The sequence below is a fragment of the Plectrocnemia conspersa genome, unplaced genomic scaffold (assembly GCF_051122295.1).
Source record: "Plectrocnemia conspersa isolate PC_06_02 unplaced genomic scaffold, ASM5112229v1 ptg000009l, whole genome shotgun sequence".
Classification (NCBI taxonomy): domain Eukaryota; kingdom Metazoa; phylum Arthropoda; class Insecta; order Trichoptera; family Polycentropodidae; genus Plectrocnemia; species Plectrocnemia conspersa.
The window spans coordinates 16,183,381-16,204,105 of record NW_028277173.1 but is presented as its reverse complement, the minus strand read 5'-3'; the positions used below and the strand labels follow the sequence as shown (position 1 = coordinate 16,204,105).

At 27.0% G+C, this 20,725-nt stretch overlaps 1 protein-coding gene across 6 annotated transcripts in view; it reads left to right on the top strand.

Moving 5' to 3' along the window:
* The window catches only part of LOC148232059 (uncharacterized), a 282,135-nt gene that overhangs the window by 126,974 nt on the left and 134,436 nt on the right, over nucleotides 1–20,725 (top strand). For 2 of the 6 annotated variants that reach the window (XM_088192743.1, XM_088192744.1), the window contains one exon: nucleotides 2,660–2,707. The exons of 3 other annotated variants lie outside the window; for them this stretch is intronic. The gene's annotated coding sequence lies outside the window, so the exon portion shown is untranslated. Of the gene's footprint in view, nucleotides 1–2,659; nucleotides 2,708–17,388; nucleotides 17,527–20,725 lie in introns of those variants that run through there. One more of the 6 variants, XM_088192739.1, reaches the window with a different exon arrangement.

Sequence of the window (20,725 nt, the reverse complement as noted above, 5' to 3'; positions counted from 1 at the left end):
AAATCAACCAATCCGAAAAATTCGGGATTATGTTTTATAATCCCGGGACTCATCGGGTATTGAAAATCGTTCGGGATCCCGGGATTGGAATCCCTAGTCGCAAATAAACGTCACATTTTTAGAGATTATTTCACACTTTCATAAAACACAGAATAATTTATAATTAATTATATATAGTCACCCATTCACAGACTTTTAGTTCGTGAATTTTTGGAGAAAAATGGCAAATTAAAAATTTTTATATGATTTTTAAATGCCTAACAATTGCCCCATTTTTGATGAGTCATACATTTTCTCACCACCTCGCAGGGCTTTTATATATTTTGCCGGAAATTATTATATAGTTTGTAAAATAATGATTAAATATGTAAATTAAAAATATTTTAAATCTTAAATTCTAAACGCATTTTCGTGTGCTGAATTATTTCCTTTATGTGTAGAATAAAATATTTTAAAACTATGTAACGGATATTTCTATAATAAGCAATGATAAACCTATTATCAAATCTCACTTCTATACGCATTATAAAAAAGCACATTAACCAAGGATTAGTACGTAATTTATTATAATGGTTAGTTATGTTGCGTGCAGCATGAAATGTTACCTATACAGCAAACGTATATTAAAAGCATGTTAAATTACTTATGAATATCATATTACGTAATTTATGCGTTTCCTGACACACGTGTGTATGTGTGGGATCTTAAGGTATTCAAAATTACATTATTTTCGATATCGGCGGAAGACTTGGAAGCAAGGGTTTCGTAACACGCCGAACAGGTATATAAACGGTTCAGATCCGCTAGATATTTTTGTGAAATAACATGGCAACGCTCCATATCTGGCGATGCTGGAATAAAAAAATCAAGCAAATTACGGTCGGGTCTGACCCAAAGGCACAAATCAATTATGGATAGGTTTCAAAATCTGATCCCAACGGTGCGTTGTGTCCATTATATTTTTTGATATGGTCGTAGGCGACTGTATTGACTTGGTGTGATTGGCGTTATGATATATGTTTGTTTATTGAACTTCTATATGTAATTCCTTGAGGTATATACATATATATAATAAGTACGGGTAAACATAATCCATTTTATGAAGTGTGAGAATATTACATTAATAGCACCGGACTCGTTCAAAATCATTGGAAGTAAAATTTATCAAACAATGTACATATTTATAATACAAAGAGCTAATCTATACTCCGATATAAACACACGATTCGTTTGTAACGCGTGAAGTTAGTCACGAGTCAATTTTTTGTGCTGTTTTATGTTAGTATTTTATGTAATTATTTTATTATTTTTCTTTGAAAAAACAATAGAGATCAGTGTTATTTTATTTTTTATGGTCTGTTAGAATATTTGATAAATTTGTAAGATTTTAATAATCAAAATACGGAAAATAAGAAGATAACTACAAAAATAACACTAGATGTTTTAGATGATAAATTAAATTTGATTCATAAATATAATAAATCCGAACTAACATTATCTCTTTCCGTCATGAATCTGCGCTCGAATGATGATCAATAGATCTATAACTACACATTGCAATCCTAAAGCATACTTACACACATAATATTATAAAAAAATCACTAACTATTTTTCACGTGGTATCTATATGCCTGCGTACAAAATTGCTAATTCCCTATCGCCCGATTTCACACAGATTTTTCGGCGGTCACGTACTAGGGTATTCAATAAAATTACACCATTCTAATGAGTCATTAGATTTGTATAATGATACTGTATTTTTTGTTCAGTTTTATTCGAATGAAACACATGCCTTAAGGCACCATGGGTGGCCAGAGAAATGACGATTTTCTATGTAATCTAATGATGATGACTGCCTTATTTTCTTCGTTTAATGTCGAGGACTGATTCTTTTATCGCCTCTGTTTCGTGATTAATTATATTACGTATATGGATCTTCTAAAATTAGGATCATTACAATTACGTGCACGAAGATTTGAACATTTAAGTTACGTTTTTTTCTTAAAACCGATTAATTAATATACGAATGTGTGGTGAATATTTTTATTAACCAATTATTACCACATACCAACTAAATGTATACTAATATTTCAAAAACGACATCGAACAAGGCATTGATCAAACGATACACAGCATTTTGGTCAATTAGTACAGATTTACGACCTTAATGGGCCATTTTATATGATCTTATCTCAAAGTAACAGTGTGAGGTCTGAAAAAATCATACATCACATACCAACAAAGACGGGAGTTTTAATATTATTATTATATAAATTCCGAAACACACGTGTCTTTATAAAATTGGTATATGAACCAATCACCATTCTAACGTATTGTATATATCTTTGAAAAGGGTCTATAGAAAATTACCCAAAATTATTATGATGTTTTATTCGTATCGTATCTAAAATTCAGCCACACCGTTCTCAATTTGTATCATACGAATATCCTGGATCACAATGGCGTGTCCGTATTATTCACATTATCCGTAGAAACTCAATTAGTTTCGATTACGGTGCGGTTCACTCCTTCAAAGGCGATTCTTTGAACGCATTGTTACGTTACAAAATATTCTGAATTGATTTAACTTTTTATTGTTGTACATACTTGAAATTTCAATTTTTTTAGCAAGTCTTATTCATATTGTTTATTTTTTCAGGTACGGACATTCTTTGAGGGATAGTTCATCGTGTGAGACATTTAATTGGTAAGAAGACTATGCAGATTATATTATATATATGAAAGTAATTTTTTTATAAAGCTTGTTTATTTATGTCCATAAAAGTAATATTGATATACTCAAAAATCTTGACCGTCAAATAACGTAATGACCTCGTATTTCGGAGCATAATTAAGATACCAAAATTTGGGTACTATTATATTTTCTATATACATATCCTCGAATTCGTCGAGGACACGCGATCAGGCCGCGTCTTCTTGGAAGCCAATCAGAAAACATCAAAAATGGACCCGAGGGCAAAATGTGGGCCTCGTTCTTATAAATCATACCGAATGGTGCTCCCGAAGACGACGTTAAAACTTCAAGAACTTCCTTTGCCAGAAGGCAACGTTGTTGATTGAGAAGAACGAGATGGCTGCATGGAGCTTGAGCTTCAAATTCGTACACAACTGTATGTTGTAAAGTTTTATGCGGATTTTTTTATGTGAATAAAAAAAGGATTGTTTAAAATATTTTATGCGTTATTAAAACAAATTTCTTCCCGGAAATAGTTTAAAGTATACTAAGTTATAAAATCAGTATATTCAATGAATATGTATCTTAAAAGATAAATGGAATTTACTCATTCGTCTATAAAATAAAATAAATAAATGGGCTTGATTACTACCAAATTAATACACATTGTCTAATTATAAAAAAATAATTGGTATGTATATTTTTGCCACATCAATTTATGTGTAATATCATTAGTTTTTTCAATATTGTGATATTTTTAGATTTTTTTACAATTGTTTCAGTAGAACAGTTTTGCAGTGATAAAGTGTTTGCTGTAAAAAGAATTTGCGTTGATAATTGTATTTTTATTGAGTATTAAAATTTAATTAATTTCAAGCTAAATTTTTGCATTTTAAATATAGAATATTATTTTTACAAAATGATCTATTTCTGTTATTATAAGGATTTTTAATAAATTATTAATTGGCTAGTATATGAGATAATAATTTATAGTATATATAATTAATAACTATAAATTAGGTTATAATATTTGTAAAAATGTTAAAAAGTGATATTTTTATGTTAATATATTTCTTTATTTAAAATTAAATTTAAAACTACAAAAATACTTATTTAAGCACAGAACACTTTCATTAGATCAAAAAAGCAAATATTTATAATAAAAAAATATTTTTTTGTGAATTACGTTTTTAGAAAATCAATCTTAATATTCAGAAATAATCTATAGTTTCTTCTTAACTATAATATAGTCTAATTAAGTGTTTTCAAAAGTATGTTCCGTGTAAAATAAATTAATGTTCCGTAAAAATTTAGCAAAATTATTCTATTACAGAATTAAAATTTAATTAAAAAATTATTTATGTATTTTTAATGAAAGACAAGAGCTTTAACACAAGAAAAACAAAGCATTTTTGTTTTTTATGTGTTAAAGCTCTTGTCTTTCAAAAAAAAAAATTTTTTTTCTGAAATTTCGAGAAATTTTTAATGAGAATAATTCTTGCAAATTTTGGACTTATTTATATATTGCATTCTAAGTCAAATCTTTGTCCAAAATATCGTATGCTCTGAAACCTAAGGTCCTAAACTAACAATATGCTAATCTTTTAACCGCTGAAGGTATACTACAAATTTTATTTATTACTTTTAAAACCAATAATACAGGCAAAAATACAAAGAAGTACTAAATTAAATTTCAAAAAGACGGGATGTGAAATTATTATCATTGTTAATTTTTATGCACAATCCAAAGTATTATAATTTGCATGAACCTCAAATTTTCTTTGAGTTCAAAGGCTGATTCATTTATTAAAAATTGAGCCTGAGAAAAATATGGCTAAGAAAATAGAAGTGAATTTAACCTTAGAAGAACAATTACAACACTCTCTCCTTTAGAGCATTAATCCAAAGATGTACAAAATAGCTAATGAACATTTCCGGAAACATATTCGAGCGTGGATAATTGACAGGATTAGATACAGTAAAACCAATGTTGATAAGACAATTTTATCAATCATTGGATAAATAACAAGGTTATTAGAAAAATCAAAAGGTTGTTTGGTTTTTTAAAAATACATTTTCTTGAAGAATATTTTCTTTAATAAATTTATCGACCATTATTCTTCAATATAATATATTAATATTTTTTCTTGATATAAATCAGGATTTGTGATATATTTTTGTAAGTATTATTTAATGTTCTATTATTTTTTATCTGTATTTTATAGTATAATTACAGTATTTAGTATTAAATATTACAAAAAAAAATATTGTACGATATTCCTAATAATTTATACAAATTGTCGATTTACTCGAAATTTTTCGAGAATAATTAAAATTCTCTAATTCTCGAGATTAAAGTAATTGCTAAAAAAGAGATTTATTCATATTGAGAATCTGAAAAAGTCTGATTCTATTTATTTTGCTTTCGCTCGTCTACTACGTGAAATCTAAAGATGCGAAGAATGAAATTGGATGATTCTCTTACCATATAAATGTAGGCGACTCTTAAGCATTTTATGATTTTGCTGGTGTTCAATCCTAACATAAGTTTAGCAAACCCTGAATATAATTTAGTATAGACTAAAACAACATTGATATATTTGTCACTTTTTTAAGACAAACTAATTAATCAAATATAATATCATAATTAAAATAATTAATGATTTTTAGGATTTTAAAAACATCTGGGTTCATATGTATTATATGTTAAACCCTCAAGCAGTGACGTATGTACATATATCACTGATATATCGTGCTATTTATGTAGATTATTGCATCGAATGGTAATTAATTTTAGTTAATACTACAAAACTCCGTTACTATAAATATTTTATTGCATTTTTTTACGCAACACACTCAAGCAAAACCATATTAATCACAATCACTCGTGCGTTCGAATTCTTCATCTGCATAAACGTTTCTTAAGATAAAACCGGTTGTCCACATCACACGGTAGGATCGTATTGTCTTATGACGCGAGAAAATAAAACGCTTATATCAAAGGACATTTAAGCACATTACACGCGTAAAAAGGGAATCACGGATTTATCTCTACACCACTCAGCTTCTAAGCAGTTAAAACTGCATTCTTACGAGGGAACCGAACAAAAAGGTACATGCGTAAAAAATTAAAGGGCTGAATGTAAAACAAAACAAAAAAAGTAGTAGAAGGAAAAACGAGAAGCGACGCATGAGGTATACTCTTCGCACAATGTGTGCGCATGCGCAGTGAGTACGAAAGAGAAAAATGAAACAACATGCGCGGCGATCCCAATTATGTATGGAAATTAGACTGCTGCGCACGCATTAGCTCATTGTATGTCAAGCCATGATCGCACACAGAAAGCAACATTCTTTCTTTACTTGAAGACCAGCACGATGGACCAGTGAGTGACTATTATTTGAAAGACCTTGGTTCGAATCCCATGTGGATACGAGTAATTATCAATTTATTTAATGTCTGCGAGATCAAAATTAGTGATTAATAAATAATTATTTTAATTCCAAAATTAATACCGCATATTTTTAACAAAACAAAAAAAATCACTTTAATTTTAATGATTCAACATATAAAACCCTCTCTCATTTCTCAGTCAATTTTTTAATTCTTTTAAGATAAAATGTTAGAAGCTTTGATATAATATACATATTCTTAATTACATTGCTTGTTAGATATTTTTTGCAATTTTTTATATTTTACATATTTTGTAAGATGTGCATTTATTGTAAAAAAGTACGCAATTGTTTTTGATTAACGGGATTTTCTGTATTATCATATTTCACATACACAGGAAGAACCGAAAAAGCATTAGGCTATTTAAATCTGGATATCATAATCGAAGTAGTAATTAAGCAATTAAAGGATTTCATTATTTCTCAAAACATTTTATGTGAACAAAAATCGAGATTCAGAGAAAAACATTCCATTGAGACTGCATTACAAGTAGTTATAAATGATTGCTTGTTAGCCAAGGATTAAAGGGCTATATGATTCTTTTAATATCTAACCATTGTCCTGCTCTCTTCTGTTTATTTCAGATAATTCAATTCTCATTGCAGGTATTGATTCTCTTCAACATTCGTAGTGCATTTGAAACGTTGCTGTTTTTACCTTTCGGTCAGTTCGTGCGGTACCATTTATATATATTTTCACTTTTCTGGTGGTATCCAGATGTCTTATAATTATTTCAAGAGCAACCTTTAAAACGTATGTAAGTAACTGAACAATTGTTTGTGGATTACTATTGACAGTGTTTCAGCAATAGATTTTTTACTGGGCTTATTTAAAACGTTTTTTTTTGCTAATAATATTTCTTAAAACCAACGATTGACTATCAATACCCTCGCCAAATCCGAAATTTATATTTATCATAAAACTATGATGCAGGAGTCCAAAGAAAAATAATTTTGACAACAAATAAAAATAAATATAAAATATTGATATTTACTACGAAGGTATTATTCCAATCACAATTCGTTTCCGACTGAATAAAAATCGGTCAGTTGATATAATACCTAGTATTAATATAAAAAAATAAAAACACTGATTTGGGCCGGCCTTTATGTACTAAAAAACATATAAAAGAAAAATACAAAAATTAAAAAAAAATTAAATTTATTTGCTTATATTTTTAATTAATATTCTTCATTTACAATTTTGATACAATATTTTCTTTTCTTACTAATGTATATTTTTTTCATTATTTAATACGTTCTAATGCATACATAATGTATAAACATCGGCGTGTATCCTTTAACGCATGCTAGAAAAAAAACACTCCCGGCATGCCTTTATCTGTCGGATTCCTCTTAGGCAACAAAAAAAACACATTACCAACCCTGACGAATGGACGTTTTATTGCATTCCGTGGATCGAAAATCGACATATATTATATATCATCCGAGATTATACTCGTACATCGTCGTTTCGAGACCTTCGAAAGATGAAGAAGCTGCAACTGCTCGCCTTCCGCAGATAGGGAATCGCGAATATCACTCGATATCGGCGGATCTTCTCTCATGAATTATCCATCGGTATCTAGGACGTGGAGAAGTTACTCCGACAGATATCATCGGATATCTCGTCATATATGTCGGCGGGTGAACAATTTTATTTATGCGTGTGGGAATGTAGAAAAGACACTTTGAAATGGATCAATTTCGTGTCCAATTTTAAAAGATTGCTTTTCGACGGTATTACATTAAATTTTTCAATAATATTCCTTAAACATGCGTACAAAAATTATTGTTTTTCTCATTTCCGTGACCAAATTAAATAATATATTTGAAAGAAGTATGCGTTGGGTTATAATGTATACTTATAAGAAAGATAATTTATTTTGTAAATTATTTTTTAATTTATTTGATCAAAGATTTAGTAAAATCAAAGCATCCTAGTTTATCAGTAAGATAATTCATAATAAGCAAAAATTCATTTCTTATAATATTAGTTAATAAATATAGCCATAAATATATGTGTACATCTTAAACACAAATTTTTACTATCTAACAGAGACGTTGATGAACCAATGAAAGTGAATTATATCTGTAAATGTATACTATTTATTAAAACAGTTATAATATAATATAAGCACCTCTATTTTTAAAGCAATATTCGTGTACGATATTTATGTAACCACTTCATAAAACAACTTGCTTAGAATAATAAGACAGTTATAGTCGATTTTATCATATATGTTTGTGTTAAAACTATAAATTTTGTCATTTAATAAAATCGTCAATAAAAAAATACATATGCTATAAAAACATGGCAGCGCGTAATTTTATATCAAATTATTTAATCTTTGTACAAAAATAGATATTATAATAATAAAAATGATACTTAAAATAATCTTCTTGTTGTAATTTTAATAGTATAATAATCACTAATAATAACATAAGGATCTCAAAAAAATATAATTAAGGGCGCTACAGATGAAACATGGCAGAAAAGGTGAAATTTGGAAAACAAATAAGATAAGAGATTTCAGAATTATATCTTCTTTTCATCACACCCAGATGATAGAACCGAAAAAAAAATATATTAGCCTCAATAATGATATTTATTATAATCCATTATTTTAATATTTCGAAATATGATAATATTTCGAAAAACAATGGAATAAACAAAAAAAGTCTTTTGTTTTTTTTCATTTATTTCAATGTGCATTATTTTATTCGTTCAGTGTCTATCAAAGTTTTAATCGTAACAGTAAAATTAAATTCAAAGATTTGTTTTTGGGTAAGGCTAAAGGATGGATGCAAAATTCAGTGAAATCTATCGATTCTAAAGGCAATTCGCCAGTTTCTGCCACATCTTCTCGTGCCCGTGTTGTCGATCCACAAATTAAAAAGTGAGTGTTTGTTCTGCTCGTATAATAGGGAAAGATGTAGCATACATGTGCAAAAGTTGTGAAATTGTGTTTTTATACGTATCAAAAAATATTTAAATAGATAAAAAAGTGTTAATAATAAAAATAAATATAAATAGTGATATAGTGTGGTTTATAAGTGTAATGATGAAAATAAGTGTGTCCAAGTTGTAAGCAGAAAAAGGACGCCGAAAAATTTGGTGAGTGCAAATTAAAATATATTATAAACGGATACTCTTTAAAAATCGTTTAATATAAATATTATTATATTATAAATAACTGGTTTATAACCATTGCAACCATTTTAAATTTACCCAAAATATTAGGAATGAAACATATATTTATTTGTTCATGATTTTATTCCTCAGAGATTCTTTTAAGTGCAATAATATTTTTTTTTTAAATATTTTACAATAAACTATACGGCGATAATTTATCCAAAATGTAGCATTTTCCCCCTGGTTTCTTAATCTTTGAATCATTGTGGCTTTCCAAATTGTGAGAAAATTTCAAAATAATTAACACCCGGTAAAAATGTTTATAAGTTAACGGATGGATGATATTGTTTGAAAGTAAATCTAATTTATCTACATATACCATAACGATTTCACTTTTTAATTTTGCTATAACATACCGAATTTTAGATTGAAAAACTTTGTTAATTGATTTATTATCAACTGGGATGTTTCGATTTATTTTGATTGGATTGGTTTTATGTTTACCTAGTTAGATAGTTTGACACTGAAATTTATTTATATTCAAGAGTGTAACATAAAATATTATTTTTTATATGAAAAAAAGGCGACGTCTTATTGCATTGCGTCGCAATGGGATAAGATGAATCTTTTTATAAAAAAATTGAAGCAAAATACAGTTTATTTTTCGTTTAATAGTACGTAGAAATAGTTATTATCATATAGAGGCAAACTTGATAGTATCCCAGTATTTTTTAATAAAAGAAAACTCATAACGCAGAACTCATGTCTTTCGTTCTTTTAAGAATAAATAATGTTCTTTCAAGACTCGTGTATGAGTCCTCAGGCGTTAAGCTTTTAATAATATAAGAATGCTTTATATTGAAAAAAATGAACGTACTACCTAAAAGATACGTCATAAACAGGGATATTCTTAGAGTAAAAAGTCTTATACAGACACTTTAATAAATAATTTTTAAAATTACATATCTAATTTTAAATCTATACATTATATCTACAAGTTCGTAGTCAATAAGTTGATGTCAACTGAATATATTATAGAATAAGAAATATACACACTGTTGTTGTTTCCTAAAATTTCAATATCTATTCTCAAAGTCATATGATAAAATAGCAATAATAGCCGCATATTTTTTACGTGGTTTGTTCAGACAGTTATGTTATTATTCCTATTCTCAGATGGTCACAATTTTAGTTTACTATAAATTCCGACGCTGTTTGAAACATTCAATTTATTTAATGATTTTCATCTTGGAGATGTATAGTTCATTTAAATGAGCAGTGATAAAATTTTAATTTTTTAATTTTATTATTAATTTAATTTAAAAATAAAATGATGCGTGTTGGAAATTTCTGTTATAAATTATACTTAAATTCATTTTTGAAACGCATATGAAATTTATAACATAGAAGATCAAGATGACAAGTATTGACTAAAACATTGTTGACACTAAATTGGACGCATTTTTTTCGGTCCAACTGGCGGTTGACATGTTTATTTGTTATGACTCAAAGTCATTCGGTGACCATCATCAGTCAAAGGCCCCGACGGTTGCATAATCCGTACAAATGATCAGTAAAACGATCTTCAATTCCACTGGGGGACAGGATTGGAGATGGTGGCAGGATGGAATCCGGCTTTCGCACCGACAGGCAAAGAAAACTCGATGCATTTACATTGCCGTCGTATGGCTAGGTTGCTTCTACTACATTGGCATTGGTGCAATACCACGAGAATTTACAAATTGGATCTCACCTTGCATTCAATAAACTGAAAATGATTTGAAAGCCTAAGCCTAAAAACTAAGCTTATACTTTTATTCTTGAATATACAAATCTATTAAGCTCGTCTAAAAAATTTTATTAATTTTACCGTGCTAGAATGATCATGAAAATTATTCTACTACTACTATTGAAATTTGTGTAATATTATTAAATTATTTAATTTAAAATATATATTTAATAATAGATAGAATTATATAATTTAGTAAAATAAAATGTTATAGATACTTTAGTTTTTATTTATTTGTCTAAAATTAATTTGTTGCTCTTTAGTTAACTAAAAAGATGACATGCTTGTAGTATTTAATGATTATTAAATTATTTAATCTAAATGCATTTAAAACTGTAATAGAAATATACTGAAACGCCATCCCTATTTCTTCAACATTCGCTGAAATGTAGATGTTTCAATATATTTTAAAACTAGTGTGACTATATTTGGAACTAATACGTGTATTAGTTTCTAGTATTAGTTCCTACAATTTTAACAGTTTTTCATGATTTAATTTTTACTAAAATAATATATGAAAATGTTAGCAGTTTATATTATCTTGAATTGTATATCTTTAAGCTTTTTAATATAAATTTCATTAAAACTTTTACAATTTATAAAAACTATATTAGATAGGTGACAGTAAAATATGTCATTAAGCTTGAATATTATTTGTTTAATATCTTTATTTAGAGTTTATATTTAAACAATCAAGCATACTTTATTCCTTTATAGTTTAATAAAACATATTAACAAATACTTAAATGCATCTATCATCAAAGCTTAGTAAACTGCTATTAAACTTTAACATTTAATAGGTCTTAATTGTTTTTAAAAACGCATCATAAAATAAAAACATACAAGTTTTGAATATGTATTTGTATTATACTACAGGAAAAACGTATTTTTCTATAGTGAAAGTATTTTATAATCTTACATAATATTAAGCAATACCTTTTTTTGAATTTGTATATAGACTATTAGTATTATTAAAAAATACTTTACCATTTATTTCATAAGTATAATTTGGCATAATCACTTCAGCTACGCCTTAATTTAAGTGATATTAATTATTTCAACTTTATCTCGTTACGTATCAACAAGCAAAAAATGCAGTAACATTTCAACATTCAGATGTCATCGTGCAGGGAGCTAATAAAATATTCTTTTACGGAAGTTATTCAGCATAAAATGATGGCTAATAAGATGTTCTTTCTTTTTTTTTTACAATCGCATTACATTGAAGAGCGTTTGACGTAAATCAATGTTAAACAGAAGTGCTCTGAGATTTACTATTTATATAAAAAATAAATATGTCGGATGTCCATTTTTATGTTCATAAACAGTTTTTCAAGATTCATCTTGCGTTTCAAGGGATGATAATTGCAAATAAACGCCGTTTTCAAAACCACAGTATTAAACGTGATGATGCAACGAGCTGAGAGCTCAACATGAAAAATTTCTTTTCATTTTTTAACAACTTTATATATGAAGTCATTGCTCTTGTGGTATCTATATAACGTAAAAAAATACTGCGCATAATTAAGCTAAGATTAAATAAATAATGCGAAAGACAATAAACATAACTTTCAGTTTAGATAAAAGCGAACGCTGTTGTATGGAACAGGTTTCCGATATATCGCGCGTCGATGTCTTTTAATTAACAGCGCTTTCGTTCATTGAATTGTAAAGTTGTTTGAATACACAATCATGCGTGGCTTTTATTTTATTAATGATAAAATAATACGCTTAATAAACATAAATCTTTATTTAAGAATAAGTAAATAAAATAACTTTCATCGCCACAGGTTGCATGATATGCGTAATAAAGTCAAATGCTTATGCCGGAAACGTAGGGCTAATTCTTATTTCATGACAGGTGTTTATATATGTATGTGTAGTCACATAATATATGGATGCATTCGTTGAACAATGGTTAAGCATACACGTGTATAAAGTGAAGCAATTCTCGTTTGCAGAAACAACTCGTATTTCTATCTGAATCATAAACATTCGAAACCAATTTCAAGAAAACCACCGGCTACTACGAGTCGTGATGTTCGTGCCTGATCGTGCGATGTTTCAAATAAATTTATATTTATTTTATTTAAAAAAGTGTATTAGTTAAGTTTACAAAAGTGGCAGATTATTAATGTGCTTTGATATTTTTTAAATATAAAAATTATATTAGCATAAGTAAATATAAAATATACTTTTTATTTTGATTAACACGTTAATATCTCTATTATTTTTATAGAATTAAATTTACTTACAATTATTTGCCAGCTGTAATAATATGGTTTAAATATAAAAGTATTACATTATTACACTTTTAATACAATCATATTCATATAGTAAATCAAACAAAAAACAATAAAAAGTATGATTTTTATTTTGTACAGGATTATTTTAACAATGTAGCATAGAATTCAATTTTCATATTTTTCACTTGGAAATATTTTAATATATGTTTATTAACACATGTAACATAGATTTTGATTGAAAGGTTATTTTAATAACTAAATTCTAAAGAAAATTTAAAAAAAATATTTAAATAATAAAAAAATCTCATATATGTTAAAAAGATATTGTATATTTACAAAAAAAGTCAACGTGTTGCTCTTTAAGCTCTGAGTTTATTTATTTGCTGATGATTAATTAATATTATTCAAGTATTGGAATTATTCGTATATATTATATTTAGATCCGAATAAATCATTTAGTTTAGGATTGGGATATTTTAAAGTGCATGTTATTTATTTTATAGACTAAAAAAATTAATCGAAGTTTTTTCTAATGTGAAATATATTTTTTTGTGTTAAATATGTATTTTTTTATTAATAAAAAATATAATTTATATTTTTCAAATTGATGCACATATAATGTTGATTTAAATTTACAATTTTAATTATTATTTTTTAGACTTATTTCATAGACATTGACCTATCATTTTATCTTAAATTCTTCTAACGTTTTTAGGCAGAGTTCGTTCCTCTGATAATGGGGGTTCGAATTCCTAACCGTTAATTATACAAACAACATCAACCAGCCCCGGAGGTATTGGAGGTTTCGAAGCCCTTCTTTTTCTCTCTGACCACCGCTCGTTACCGGGGGCCGTTCTTATTACGAAATACCAGAACAATTCCAGTTAACTTATAGCTTCGGCGGTAACCACGCACGAGCCGACTTCATAACTTTCGAAATACCCTCGCATCGACAAAGGCGCATTTTCACGCCAATCTCGAATCGATCAATTCACGATAGTGCTACGAATATTATGTGCGCGGAGAGCAACAATTTCACACAGCTCATTGTGATCATATTGGCTACGAGGAGGGTCTTGTCAGCCTTTGATTTATGGGTATTGAATTCGTGATTCTCTCGGCTCGTGCCTTAATGATTCCACGAGTGCCGGTAGCCAGACCCGTAATATCTCACCTTGCAGGTTAAATCATAGAAAAACGATTTAATTTATGATTTTTTACTTTGATTTGAGTTACGAAAGCGTTGATTGAAGCAACGAACGGACTAGTGATTAAATTTCTAATTGAATTATATATATTGTAGGTTAAAGTGTATTAAAAGTGGTTTTGAATAAGTGAAAAAAGGCGATTAGCTGTTGGCCAATCGATGGCACCTGTCTACAGTATAAACTAGAATCAACGGGAGTTTATAAAATATGTGATATATATTTTCATTATATTAATAAAAAAAAACACATTTAATTTAATTTTGCAATAAACATAACATGATTTTTTTCTCTATAAATTTATATGATAGCAAATATATATTTATATAGTAACATACATTATACATATATATGTAAAAAGCGCAGCCTGTTGAAACTTTAACTGCATCACTTAATTATATTATAAAGCAAATAAAACAATATTATGATTATTTTATAACATAATCCTTCAAGATAATTACGAACCAGTTATATAATAAAATAAAATATATGTATTTATTATTTAATTATTAAATACCATGTTTTTTGTAACTGTTATAATTTTATTATATATTTTAATGCTCTTCTAAAAAAAACTATTATGATAAAGTAGTAATAAATATTTATATATTTGGTTTAAGTTATAACTAAATTGTCACATTTTTTTTTTGGTGTAATATGCTATATAAGTTTATTCAAAGTCTAGAATATAATTAAATTATACAAAATATAAATATATTTATAGAAGAAAATTAGTGTAGTTTCTTAAAATAATTAAATGATTCAAATTATTTTCTTCTAAAAGTGTAACCTTCTTTTACCCTTAGGTAATTTTTTTTAATACCATTAGTATAATGTTGAAAACTTTGATTCACAATATTCCATTAGCCTCTATTTCATAGTAGTGTCTAGGAAGTATTGCATAAGTAATAGTAAGAAAAAGCAAAGTTTAAAGAATAAGATGGATGAGGAAAACTCTTGCAGCCAAGCTTCTAGATTTTATCTAGAGTCAATTTCGCCATATAGGGACGCGTATTGTCGTATTGCAGAACTATTAGACTTTTGTTGACAAAGACAGGCTTTTACTTCTTTTTGGAAAAAATCTAGCTTATCATAATAAAACTTTCTGTTATTGTTTAGCCATGTTGATGAGTTTGGTAATGCGCAATCCCTTTGCAATTACACCATACATACAAAAAAACTTTTTTACAGTAACCTTAGGCTTCGAAGTAGGCTTTGCTACTTGACCTTTGAATAACCACTGGCTTATAAGACGACTGTTGTCATACAACCCCTATTTTTCATAACCAGGTATCTAATGATGGAAAAGATGATTCAGTTTCAATATCCAGAAGCCCTTGAGATATGCTAATACATGCTGACTCAATTCTATTTTTATTTTTCTTTGGTCGATTCGTGTTGAATTTATATACATTGTCTCCAGGTCTTTCCATCAACTGCTGTATAGTTTAAGTAGAAACTACTTCCATTTCTGCATCATCATCTATCTTTGCCATGACTACTCTTGATGTCGTAGATTTTCTAACGACTTTTAAAAATCATCTTTAATATTTACGGATATCTAATAAATCAGCTACTACTTCACAAATGTTTTTAGTGGTAATGTATTTTTTTTAAATGCATATAACCTACAATTTTTTATATTTTTTTACTGGATAATAATTTTGTTATTGGTAATTTTTGGGCCCAGTTTTTTTTGTAAATAACAAAATACGTACTCCACCACAACTGACTTTTAAACTATAAAAAAAAATATTCTAGGATTATATACATACTATATACATTATTGTCTTGCTTAGAAAGTCATGAAAACATGGATTTCACAGAAATAAAAAAATATATATAATAGTATTTTCTACTCTTATTTTGTAAGCATATTGTTAGTGTTTGTTTAATATATGTTTAGAAAATCAAAGCATGCATATAGTAAATGAGATATATCACAAATTAAAAACGAAAATAATCACTGATTATAAATTATCACATACTATTTTTAATAAAAGATTGATTTATATATCAGCTAGTTAGTAGAAAATAAGTTGTTATTACTTTATAAGCAATGCTGCTATCATAATATTGTACACAAATAAGACTCATTTAAAAATTTTAAGCTCATTCAATACGATATTTTAAATAGTTTTCAACAGTTATACATACTTATATATTTATTGAAATTAAGTACAAATTAAAACAATACGAAGCAAGGCTTAAGTTATTATTTATTTATTATTAAATAATAATCTTTAAACGTCAAAGAGTTTTATATTGTATACAGTCACTACTCAATAAAATTATTAACGTAAATTTCCTTATCTTAAAACACGCATTTGCTTCGTTGGTTCTTAATGCTTTCAATGCTTAATGTATTGTATAACATATTGTTTAATACTAATATACAGATTAGTAATTCAAAGTTTATGATATATAATTTAGCATAAGCGAACTGCTTATTTTGTAATAAATTAAAAATATACATTTAAACTCCGTTTGACAGATCATCGTTAAACTATTTTTTACATTGTTTTATACTAACGTCTTTTCGATTTTACAACCAAGTATAAAATATGTTAAGTGCCTTTGTGAACGCCGTTCTGTTCTTTCTTGATGATTGGTTATTACCTGTCTGCTCCCTCCCTCGAAGCCCGTCTCACCTGAGTCACAAAACTTGCAACCGTTTGTAGCGCGAAGAGCGATTCAACACTCAGTGACCGCTTTACCGGGTTGCGGACATGACGCTCTCTCGCGCGTTTGAGTCGCGGTCGCACCACGCAAACGTCACGTGTGTTTAACCCCCTTTACCCCATAATAAAACATCGTCAACCATTGATAATGATTTACAAGTGATACAAATCAGACATTGAGTGATTTTTTATGTGGAAATGTAATGCCCGCGAAGGGCACACAGTGATTTGTGCAAAAGTGATACGAGTATAAAATAGTGCGTTGTAAAATCATTTTAAAGAAATGATCGTAAAAAAATAAATTGAAAACCAAGGATGTGGGTAATAACATAAATAATACGTACGTTTTACGTCGAAAATAACAACTCGAACAACATCTGCCTAGCGTGTGTGAATCGACAGTAATTTAATCACTAAACCACTTTTATAAATGCTTCAATAATATATAGGATATATTTTTATAACAAAGAAGCATTGAAATGTACAATATTTAAATATAGAATGTTTACTTAGGTAGTAAATATAATGCTCGATGGCATATTAATGTTGTTCATATTAAACAATGCCATGAAATATGTTTTATTGCGATATACGTTAAAGCTGAAATCGGATTATTATCAAATAAATTTGATATTATATAAATTCTCTTCAGTAGCATTATTTTAATTATTATTGCCGATTGATTTATTAATGTTATCAATATCTACTATTTAACTTTTATTGTTATTTTAATAATCTCTTAATACAATAAAAAATATTAAACATAAAATAGATAATGACTTAAAATTTGCGTGTAAATGTATATATAACATCAGCTATATGTAGCAACAAAAAATACGGTGTATCATTATTAACGAATAATATTAAATAAAAATAGTATTATATACAGTTTTTAATGGTACAATTAAAAAACCACTAAGCTAAAAAAATGCTGGATTTTTAAATATGTATAATTTTTAAGATTGATAATATTTTCACTATTATAATTTTAAAATATTAGAACATATTTTATGGTAACTTTTTATAAATAATATTTATATGATATTTATATAATAAGTTAATTCCAAGTTTAAGACTGCTTGATTCATTTAAAATACTAAATAGTATAGTCAAAATCATTGCTGGAATCTTAAGATAAAACAATTCACTATCTTCAAGTTAAATTTGTATGACTGCTTGTATTTATTATTTTGTTTATAATAAAACTAAACTGAATATAAATAAAATATTTTACATTTTAAAAAAGCAGATTATAAATCAGTTACAAATTAAAGAACAAATAGCTTGTAAAAATAAATAATTGAAAGCTTTATGTATTAAAATGTTAGTAAACATATTTTTTAAATCTTCAGATGTAATTTTTTGTGTAATTTCAAGATACTATATTTATATCAAATCAATGGTCTTGAATCTAATATATTTATTATTAAAACTTTGATCATAGTATTCTGATACATAAACAAATATTAAAATCTTATAGCTCTTGAATTGCAAATAATCATAAAAAGGCGTCGCATGTTTCATATCTTTATTATCTGTAAATTCATAAAGTTTAACAACTTTGTTTTAGAGTTTGTCATTAAGTAATTGTAAATACACTGAAAATCATTATTATTAAAAAAAATTAACTATAAAAAAATAATAAGATCTTACTGTAAATTTATTTTAATAAAATAACGAAAGCCACAATTATGAAATTACATAATTATATTACGCCTGAGTTACTATTTCTTAAATATTTTTTTTTTAGAAATGTGTATAATAGATTATTCTATTGCCAAATATATGTATATTTTTTAATTTTAAAAGTTTTTCATATTAAAATATAATATACATTAATTTAGACATTCAAATCGCGATCAATCATACAATTGAAACGATTCCGAAAGCTAGATCTGGATCAGTAAAAATCGTTCTTTTATACATGATAAATTGTTTCAATTTGCCACACACATCTATCTCCGTAGACAGATTTCCTTTCACACCGGCTTTGTGTTTCACCACGAGGAAGTATAATACGCGAATTAACAAAGAAGTGGGTCGCCGGAGTGAAATATGATTCAATCTCCTAGGGTTTCTTTTTTGTTATTTCATACTTCTAAGGTTACTTATTTGTTATTAGAATTCCTCTCACCTCCGCTCTGCATGATCATTAATACGTCCAAGCAAAAAGCGTGATGAGAACTTGAGTGTTTTACCCTTTATTGGTCCTTTTGCGATTCTTACTGCGAGCGAAAACCAACAGTAACATCCAATTAATGCCGAGTGTACGCGTGCAGTAAAGTGGCAAAGTGTTTTAGAACCGAAAGACAATATCGAGATTATGGATAATTGCATTTGTAAAACGTTAATGCACTAAAATTGTTCTTAGTCGTACATCAAGTCGGTTATGTAACGTAAGGTTTAAACGTCTAACTGTACGCGTTTGTGTAGAAGTGATTTTATTTACACGCACAAAGCAATAATTAATTTTATAAATATTTTTTTGTAACTAGATAACATAGATCAAATGGTAATTTATCAAATTTGAGATGAATGCTAGATCATTTTTTATGATATACGTTCGATCACGATCTTTGATGCTTTCGTTCGGATGTGTTTAAATTGAAAAAAATAATAAAAGCAAACATCGATGCTCTGTTATTATGATTAGATTACTCTTATTTGAAGTATGTAGATTGAAATTTTTAACTGCTTGAAAAGCAGATTCTTTAATTGAAATATTAAAAAGTAATGCAATAAATTTCAATTTATGTATATAGAATTTCTTAGGCATTAAAATTTAAATGAATTTGCAGATTGTAATAAATTAAAATTTGGTAATTATATATCTAACAGTAATCTAAAACTATACAAAACATAATTATGAATTTATTTCAATATCTTTTAAAAAACACATTTATTTTATTTTTTAGTTATGTTTTAAAGCATAAATTTAATTATTGAAATTTTATTTATTATTGTTTTTAATTAAAAATATTTATATTTCATAAGAGACAAAGATATAAAAAAATATATATTATTATTGTTTGAAAATTTTAAGAGTTTTAGTAGTTTTTGGTTAAGGAACGACATAATAATTTGCGTTAATAAGAAAATAGCCATAAAATTATAAGCTACTTTAATGTCATTGCTATCAGGCAAAATAACTGTGTTTTAAAACGTTTCTTTAAATAAAATACAGTTTAATACATATTATATATTGATTTTATATTATATATAACTTTGGGCCAATATGAAAATTTTAAAATATATTTAGTATTGTTATTTATTATGATCTATTGTTTATAATAAAAATAATAAAATCTACTTAAAGAAATTAAAAATAAGTATGTATCAAAATATATTCTCTAACATATATTATTTTTATACAAGAATATTATATTTATTAGATTAGAAAAATATAAAATAAACATTTGTTGTAGCGACTTCTAATACCAAAAATTTAACTTATTGTATTTTAAATATCAGCTATAAATAAATAGAACATAATTTATTTTTAATATATATTGTAATCAGC